Here is an 8,543-nt window from a genome sequence, read left to right on the forward strand (position 1 = left end):
GTTTGGCCGTTTGACTGCGGGTGGAATCCAGATGATAGGCTGGCGGTGGCCCCAAGGAGATGACAGAACTCCTTCCAAAAGGTTGCTGAGAATTGCGGCCCCCGGTCTGACACTATATCCTGGGGTAGGCCATGGATACGAAACACATGTTCCAGGACCACCTGGGCGGTCTCCTTAGCAGAGGGTAGTTTAGGAAGAGGCACGAAGTGGGTCATCTTACTAAAGCGGTCAACAATGGTAAGGATGACTGTGTGTCCGTCAGAGGGCGGAAGACCCGTAACAAAGTCCAGTGAAACGTGGGACCAGGGCCGCTTGGGTACGAGTAGGGGTTGCAGCAACCCAGCAGGAGGCTGGTTGGGGGTCTTGTTTCGGTTACAAGTGGGACAAGCTCGGATGAATTCTTGGACATCCTGTCTCATCCGCCGCCACCAGAACCGCTGGCGGACCAGATGAAGGGTGCGAGTGATGCCGGGATGACAGGCCAGACGGGATTCGTGCCCCCACTGAATCACAGGTGACCTGAGATTTGCTGGAACAAACAGACGGTTGGGGGCGCTGGTGCTTGGGCCTGGCTGGTTCCGAAGAGCCTCCATGACCTGCTTCTCGATCTCCCAGGTGAGGGCCGCTACGACAAAGTGGCTGGGAAGAATGGGGGCTGGCATGGCGGTGGTCTCGTCCTTCTGAAACATCCGGGAAAGGGCATCAGGTTTGATGTTGCGAGATCCCGGGCGGTAGGAGAGCGTGAAATTGAAGCGGGTAAAGAACAGAGACCACCGCTGTTGACGGGAGTTCAGCCTCCTGGCTGTTTGGATATACTCCAGGTTTTTGTGGTCTGTCCACACTACGAATGGTTCCTTTGACCCCTCTAACCAGTGCCGCCATTCTTCAAGGGCGAGCTTGACGGCCAGCAGCTCGCGGTTCCCAATGTCGTAGTTGCATTCGGCTGGGGTTAGCCGACGGGAGTAGAAGGCACAGGGGTGCATCTTGCCATCCTCGGCTGTTCTCTGAGAAAGCACTGCACCCACTCCCACGTCCGAAGCATCTACCTCCACCACAAACTGCCTTGCTGCATCTGGCATCTGGAGGATGGGAGCGGAAGTGAAACGTGTCTTGAGGCTATTGAAGGCCTTATCAGCAGCTGCTGTCCATTGGTACGGTTGTTTAGTGCTGGTTAGCGCCGTGAGTGGTGCAGCCACTGTGCTATAGTTTCGGATGAACCTCCTATAAAAGTTCGCAAAGCCCAGGAACTGTTGCAACTTTTTCCGAGACTCAGGGACTGGCCAGGACGTGACAGCCGACACCTTCGTGAGATCCATCTGAATGCTGCCCTCGGTCACCACATACCCCAGGAATGAAACGGTCTTGGCATGGAACTCGCACTTCTCTGCCTTCACGAAAAGAGAGTTCTCCAGCAGGCGGCGCAGGACCAACTGGACATGGTGCGTGTGTTCTGACAGAGTCTTTGAGAATATTAAAATATCGTCAAGGTACACAAAAACGAATGTATTTAGCATGTCCCTGAGGATATCATTCACTAGGGCTTGAAAAACTGCTGGGGCATTGGTGAGGCCGATTGGCATGACGAGGTATTCATAGTGGCCGGTTGATGTGTTGAACGCAGTCTTCCACTCGTCTCCCTCTCTCACCCGCACCAGATGGTAGGCATTGCGAAGGTCCAGCTTCGTGAATACGGTGGCTCCCTGCAGCAGTTCGAAGGCAGACGAAAGTAAGGGCAGTGGGTAGCGATTCTTAACCGTGATGTCGTTCAGACCCCGGTAATCTATGCATGGACGAAGAGAACCGTCCTTCTTACCGACGAAGAAGAATCCCGCTCCTGCGGGGGAAGAAGACGGTCTGATTATCCCGGCGGCAAGAGAGTCATTAATGTAGTCTTCCATGGCCTTTCTTTCCGGGGCTGACAGTGAATAAAGACGACCCTTGGGAGGTGCTGTGCCAGGCAGGAGATCAATCGCGCAGTCATAGGGTCTGTGTGGGGGTAGAGATGTCGCCTTGGATTTGTTGAACACCTCTTTCAGGCTGTGGTAACAGGTCGGAACATTGGATATGTCGGGGGTAGCGCCAGATCTCTCCCGGTGAACGGGCAGGGTGGCCCCCCTTAAACAGGTCTGGTGACAACTCCTTCCCCACGCACGGACTGTTCCTGTCTCCCAGTCGATGTGGGGGTTGTGCTGACGGAGCCACGGGTATCCGAGAATGAGTGGTTGGCCAGGTGAGTGTAGGAGGTGAAACTGGATGGACTCCTGGTGGTTTCCTGACAGCAGAATTGTCACAGGGGCTGAGATGTGAGTGACCGTGCCCAGATGATGTCCATCCAGGGCTCGTGCAGGAATGGGTTGTGTCAGTTGATGATGGTTCACGTCCAGTTGCCGTGCAAGCTCAGGGTCCATGATGTTTGCTTCGGCTCCAGAATCCACAAGGGCGGCCAATGTATGAGTCGTGTCGGAAAGCTGAAGGCGGAGATGAAGCAGGGGTTTTCGGATGGAGGGAGACTGAAGATTTGTTGAGCTCACCCGGATCTCCCCTACACCTGGTGAGCTGCGGCTTTTGCCGGACAGGTGGCGAAGGTTGGAGGTTAGACGGCGCCGACGCTCCTCGGGAGTCAGAGAGGCACGGCCAATCTCCATGGCCTCAGGCTGATTGAGTTGGCCTTGGGACTTGACAGGCAGGGGCTGGACAGAGGAGGTATCGACCCGAGTGCGGATGGCAGGTTGACTGAGACGCCCCTTCTCCCTCCTCCGGGTCTGTATACGGCGGTCAATGCGGACGGCAAGGTCAATGGCGGCATCAAGCGTTAAGGGCGGGTCATGAGAAACAAGCTCGTCTTTGATATAGTCCGCCAAGCTGTGGAGGAAGGCTTGCACCAGTGCCTCTGAGTTAAACGAGCTTTGACTGGCCAGGGAACGAAAGTCAATGGAGAAGTCTGCCACTGTCCGATTGCCCTGACGGATGGTGAGCAGAGCTTGTGACGCTTCGGCTGTTGGCGAGCCTAGATCAAAGACCTTTAACATCTCCTCCTCAAAGGCACTGAAGGAGACACAGGCTGGGGTTTGCCGGTCGAATTCCGCCGTTCCCCACAACCGAGCTCGGCCGGTGAGATGGGTGATGACATACCCCACCTTGGCTCCCTCCGTTGAGAAGGTCCTGGGCTGTAGTGCGAACTGGATTCGGCAGCTGCTCAAGAATGGTCTTACTTGCTTTTGGTTTCCATCGAAACGTTCCGGGTTCCCAATCTTTGGTTCAGGAGCGTGGGGATCTGGTGGCAGCACTGCCGGTGGTACAGGAACAGAAGAACCAGGAGTGGGTGCAGGTGGAGTAGCCGGGTTTGAGAGTAGTTGCAGGGCTTGGGCTAGCAGTTGTTGCTGCAGTTGGAACTGTTGCTGTTGTAGCTGAAACTGTTGCTGCTGCTGTTGAAGCTGTTGCTGTTGCTGCTGGATCTGTTGTTGCTGCTGGTTGGATTGCTGTTGTTGTTGGTTGCCTAGCTGGAGAAGGGAAGCGATGTCGCCAGCCATCCGATTGATGTCTCCCTCAGTGCGTTCCAGTCGCTGTAGGGCAGACATCTCGGGCTCTTCCTCCATAGTGGTCAGGGAGTGCGCTGGGTCCATGATGGTCAGATCGTTCTGTCACGGACAGAAGACGACCCAAGAGCGCAAGTTCAAATTCAGAGTCTTTTTATTGAAGGGTTCAGGGGGGGAAGAGGAGTGAGAGAATCGTGAGGTCTTGGAGGTTCCGGTTCCAGGGGTGCTAGGAGTGCCAGGGGTGTCAGGGGTTCCAGTCCAAGGTACTGAGTGTGTGTGTCCCCCAGTGATCGAGCGGCGTCTCGGGCTGAGGGTGGTGACGCGTCTGGGCTCACTCGTCTGGTGGTCGGAGGCCTGGGGGAACACACACACAACAGCAAGATGAACAGCAGGCAGTAGTACAGACCAGGGCTAGGCACTAAACGTGGTGAGAGACAGAAGGCAGATTCGAGTTACCGGGGGGGCTGAAGATCGGAGAGTAATCGAGAAGATCCGGAAGGCAGGTCGGGATAACCGGGGCAGTAGAACAGGGAGGCAGTCAAGAATGGATCCGAATCACAGGTAGGAGTCAGAGAGTAGACAGACAGGCAGGTTACTGGTCCAGGTTTGAAGACGATCTGACAGGGCTTGGCTGAAAAACAGGGCTTTATATACTGGGAGAGGTTAGTGGAGAAATGCAGTGCAGCTGGCAGAGTAATTAGAGCAGAGTGGGGCTACCGATGTAGTCGGTGGAAGTCAGTGATGAGGGTCCGGTCCACTATCCTCCTGGCCGGGATCCAGGTCCTCTCCTCCGGACCATATCCCTCCCAGTCAACGAGGTACTGGAGACCCCTACCCCGTCGCCTAGAGCGGAGCAGCCGCCGGACGGTGAAGACCGGACCGCCATCTAAGAGGCGCGGAGGAGGCGGCGGCGGAGATGCAGGGACCAGGGGACTTTCATGGACCGGCTTGACCTTGGAGACGTGGAAGGTGGGATGGACCCGCATGGAAGTGGGCAACTGAAGCCGAACCGCCGTTGGACTGATGACTTTCTGCACAGGAAAAGGACCAATGAAGCGAGGGGCCAGCTTTCGTGATTCAACCCGCAGCGGCAGATCCCGGGCAGACAGCCAGACCTTCTGACCAACCCGGTAAGTAGGTGCTGGGGCCCTCCGTCGGTTGGCACCGACGGCGTAGCTGGTTCCAGACTTCAGGAGCATAGTGCGAGCCTGGGCCCAAGTGCGGCGGCAGCGGCGGGCATACGCAAGAGCAGACGGACAGGTGGCATCCGCCTCCTGGCTGGTAAACAGTGGGGGTTGATACCCGTAGACACACTGAAAGGGGGAGAGCCCGGTGGCGGAACTGGTGAGTGAATTATGGGCATAATCCACCCAGAGCAGGTGTTGAGCCCAGGCCCGGGGATTTTGGGAGGCCACGCACCTCAGTGCCTTCTCCAGCTCCTGGTTCATGCGTTCAGTTTGGCCGTTTGACTGCGGGTGGAATCCAGATGATAGGCTGGCGGTGGCCCCAAGGAGATGACAGAACTCCTTCCAAAAGGTTGCTGAGAATTGCGGCCCCCGGTCTGACACTATATCCTGGGGTAGGCCATGGATACGAAACACATGTTCCAGGACCACCTGGGCGGTCTCCTTAGCAGAGGGTAGTTTAGGAAGAGGCACGAAGTGGGTCATCTTACTAAAGCGGTCAACAATGGTAAGGATGACTGTGTGTCCGTCAGAGGGCGGAAGACCCGTAACAAAGTCCAGTGAAACGTGGGACCAGGGCCGCTTGGGTACGAGTAGGGGTTGCAGCAACCCAGCAGGAGGCTGGTTGGGGGTCTTGTTTCGGTTACAAGTGGGACAAGCTCGGATGAATTCTTGGACATCCTGTCTCATCCGCCGCCACCAGAACCGCTGGCGGACCAGATGAAGGGTGCGAGTGATGCCGGGATGACAGGCCAGACGGGATTCGTGCCCCCACTGAATCACAGGTGACCTGAGATTTGCTGGAACAAACAGACGGTTGGGGGCGCTGGTGCTTGGGCCTGGCTGGTTCCGAAGAGCCTCCATGACCTGCTTCTCGATCTCCCAGGTGAGGGCCGCTACGACAAAGTGGCTGGGAAGAATGGGGGCTGGCATGGCGGTGGTCTCGTCCTTCTGAAACATCCGGGAAAGGGCATCAGGTTTGATGTTGCGAGATCCCGGGCGGTAGGAGAGCGTGAAATTGAAGCGGGTAAAGAACAGAGACCACCGCTGTTGACGGGAGTTCAGCCTCCTGGCTGTTTGGATATACTCCAGGTTTTTGTGGTCTGTCCACACTACGAATGGTTCCTTTGACCCCTCTAACCAGTGCCGCCATTCTTCAAGGGCGAGCTTGACGGCCAGCAGCTCGCGGTTCCCAATGTCGTAGTTGCATTCGGCTGGGGTTAGCCGACGGGAGTAGAAGGCACAGGGGTGCATCTTGCCATCCTCGGCTGTTCTCTGAGAAAGCACTGCACCCACTCCCACGTCCGAAGCATCTACCTCCACCACAAACTGCCTTGCTGCATCTGGCATCTGGAGGATGGGAGCGGAAGTGAAACGTGTCTTGAGGCTATTGAAGGCCTTATCAGCAGCTGCTGTCCATTGGTACGGTTGTTTAGTGCTGGTTAGCGCCGTGAGTGGTGCAGCCACTGTGCTATAGTTTCGGATGAACCTCCTATAAAAGTTCGCAAAGCCCAGGAACTGTTGCAACTTTTTCCGAGACTCAGGGACTGGCCAGGACGTGACAGCCGACACCTTCGTGAGATCCATCTGAATGCTGCCCTCGGTCACCACATACCCCAGGAATGAAACGGTCTTGGCATGGAACTCGCACTTCTCTGCCTTCACGAAAAGAGAGTTCTCCAGCAGGCGGCGCAGGACCAACTGGACATGGTGCGTGTGTTCTGACAGAGTCTTTGAGAATATTAAAATATCGTCAAGGTACACAAAAACGAATGTATTTAGCATGTCCCTGAGGATATCATTCACTAGGGCTTGAAAAACTGCTGGGGCATTGGTGAGGCCGATTGGCATGACGAGGTATTCATAGTGGCCGGTTGATGTGTTGAACGCAGTCTTCCACTCGTCTCCCTCTCTCACCCGCACCAGATGGTAGGCATTGCGAAGGTCCAGCTTCGTGAATACGGTGGCTCCCTGCAGCAGTTCGAAGGCAGACGAAAGTAAGGGCAGTGGGTAGCGATTCTTAACCGTGATGTCGTTCAGACCCCGGTAATCTATGCATGGACGAAGAGAACCGTCCTTCTTACCGACGAAGAAGAATCCCGCTCCTGCGGGGGAAGAAGACGGTCTGATTATCCCGGCGGCAAGAGAGTCATTAATGTAGTCTTCCATGGCCTTTCTTTCCGGGGCTGACAGTGAATAAAGACGACCCTTGGGAGGTGCTGTGCCAGGCAGGATATCAATCGCGCAGTCATAGGGTCTGTGTGGGGGTAGAGATGTCGCCTTGGATTTGTTGAACACCTCTTTCAGGCTGTGGTAACAGGTCGGAACATTGGATATGTCGGGGGTAGCGCCAGATCTCTCCCGGTGAACGGGCAGGGTGGCCCCCCTTAAACAGGTCTGGTGACAACTCCTTCCCCACGCACGGACTGTTCCTGTCTCCCAGTCGATGTGGGGGTTGTGCTGACGGAGCCACGGGTATCCGAGAATGAGTGGTTGGCCAGGTGAGTGTAGGAGGTGAAACTGGATGGACTCCTGGTGGTTTCCTGACAGCAGAATTGTCACAGGGGTTGAGATGTGAGTGACCGTGCCCAGATGATGTCCATCCAGGGCTCGTGCAGGAATGGGTTGTGTCAGTTGATGATGGTTCACGTCCAGTTGCCGTGCAAGCTCAGGGTCCATGATGTTTGCTTCGGCTCCAGAATCCACAAGGGCGGCCAATGTATGAGTCGTGTCGGAAAGCTGAAGGCGGAGATGAAGCAGGGGTTTTCGGATGGAGGGAGACTGAAGATTTGTTGAGCTCACCCGGATCTCCCCTACACCTGGTGAGCTGCGGCTTTTGCCGGACAGGTGGCGAAGGTTGGAGGTTAGACGGCGCCGACGCTCCTCGGGAGTCAGAGAGGCACGGCCAATCTCCATGGCCTCAGGCTGATTGAGTTGGCCTTGGGACTTGACAGGCAGGGGCTGGACAGAGGAGGTATCGACCCGAGTGCGGATGGCAGGTTGACTGAGACGCCCCTTCTCCCTCCTCCGGGTCTGTATACGGCGGTCAATGCGGACGGCAAGGTCAATGGCGGCATCAAGCGTTAAGGGCGGGTCATGAGAAACAAGCTCGTCTTTGATATAGTCCGCCAAGCTGTGGAGGAAGGCTTGCACCAGTGCCTCTGAGTTAAACGAGCTTTGACTGGCCAGGGAACGAAAGTCAATGGAGAAGTCTGCCACTGTCCGATTGCCCTGACGGATGGTGAGCAGAGCTTGTGACGCTTCGGCTGTTGGCGAGCCTAGATCAAAGACCTTTAACATCTCCTCCTCAAAGGCACTGAAGGAGACACAGGCTGGGGTTTGCCGGTCGAATTCCGCCGTTCCCCACAACCGAGCTCGGCCGGTGAGATGGGTGATGACATACCCCACCTTGGCTCCCTCCGTTGAGAAGGTCCTGGGCTGTAGTGCGAACTGGATTCGGCAGCTGCTCAAGAATGGTCTTACTTGCTTTTGGTTTCCATCGAAACGTTCCGGGTTCCCAATCTTTGGTTCAGGAGCGTGGGGATCTGGTGGCAGCACTGCCGGTGGTACAGGAACAGAAGAACCAGGGGTGGGTGCAGGTGGAGTAGCCGGGTTTGAGAGTAGTTGCAGGGCTTGGGCTAGCAGTTGTTGCTGCAGTTGGAACTGTTGCTGTTGTAGCTGAAACTGTTGCTGCTGCTGTTGAAGCTGTTGCTGTTGCTGCTGGATCTGTTGTTGCTGCTGGTTGGATTGCTGTTGTTGTTGGTTGCCTAGCTGGAGAAGGGAAGCGATGTCGCCAGCCATCCGATTGATGTCTCCCTCAGTG

The 8,543-nt window shown here is 56.1% G+C and overlaps 1 long non-coding RNA gene across 1 annotated transcript; it reads right to left on the reverse strand.

The window, feature by feature from the left end:
- Positions 1-3,668: 3,668 nt before the first annotated feature.
- On the reverse strand, positions 3,669-4,243 carry LOC143111606 (uncharacterized). Its single transcript, XR_012984562.1, has 2 exons — positions 3,993-4,243; positions 3,669-3,890 (listed from the first exon to the last, which is right to left on the reverse strand). It is a non-coding gene; the product is annotated as an uncharacterized LOC143111606 (long non-coding RNA).
- Between the last annotated feature and the right edge of the window lie 4,300 nt (positions 4,244-8,543).

Source organism: Alosa pseudoharengus, unplaced genomic scaffold (genome assembly GCF_046254945.1).
Source record: "Alosa pseudoharengus isolate Yale_2024_CS ecotype anadromous, Long Island Sound unplaced genomic scaffold, YU_APseudo_1.1 YU_APseudo_1.1_scf_8, whole genome shotgun sequence".
Classification (NCBI taxonomy): domain Eukaryota; kingdom Metazoa; phylum Chordata; class Actinopteri; order Clupeiformes; family Clupeidae; genus Alosa; species Alosa pseudoharengus.